The sequence below is a fragment of the Corapipo altera genome, unplaced genomic scaffold (genome assembly GCF_003945725.1).
Source record: "Corapipo altera isolate COAL_440 unplaced genomic scaffold, ASM394572v1 326, whole genome shotgun sequence".
Classification (NCBI taxonomy): Eukaryota; Metazoa; Chordata; class Aves; order Passeriformes; family Pipridae; genus Corapipo; species Corapipo altera.
In genome coordinates, this window is record NW_020884945.1 from 3,324,310 (window position 1) to 3,324,858 (window position 549).

Sequence of the window (549 nt, forward strand, 5' to 3'; positions counted from 1 at the left end):
CGATTTCTGATGTTTAATATGTGTAACAGGCATGGCTTGGTGTGGAAGGCCTGGTGGAGGGACTGGGAAACCTCATGGTGTTCCCATTTAGAGCCTATTCTGCTCTCCCCCATGCCCAGCCCAGGACAGAGCTGATGGCCATGGGACGTGGGGCTGTCCTGGGCTGGCTGTTGGGCACCAACGCTGTCAGTAAAGTGCTCTTTATCCTGGTTTGTAAGGAGAGTCAGGAATTTTGGAGGTGCCTGGTATCGTTGTTATGACGAGTCTCCTCTTTTCGAGACTAAACCCCCCCCAGCTCCCTCAGCCGCTCCTCACCAGCCGAGTGTTTCAGACCCTCCACAAGCCTTATTCCCCTTCTCCGGATACGCTCCAGCGCCTAAATGCCTTTTTTAGAGCGCAGGGTCCAGAGCTGGACGAGGTGCAACTTCCCACCTCCATCAGAGCGAGAATGTTTTAAGGCAGGACCGGCCGCCTCGGGGGCGGGACTGCCCGGACTGCCCGCCCCGTGCCCGCCCCATCCCCGCCCCGTGCCCGCCCCATCCCCGCCCC

The 549-nt window shown here is 59.4% G+C and overlaps 1 protein-coding gene across 1 annotated transcript in view; it reads left to right on the top strand.

Moving 5' to 3' along the window:
- Positions 1 to 501: 501 nt before the first annotated feature.
- CUNH8orf48 (chromosome unknown C8orf48 homolog) overlaps positions 502 to 549 on the top strand; it is a 29,316-nt gene continuing 29,268 nt past the window's right edge. The window contains exon 1 of the mRNA XM_027662299.1: positions 502 to 512. The gene's annotated coding sequence lies outside the window, so the exon portion shown is untranslated. The remainder of the gene's footprint in view (positions 513 to 549) is intronic.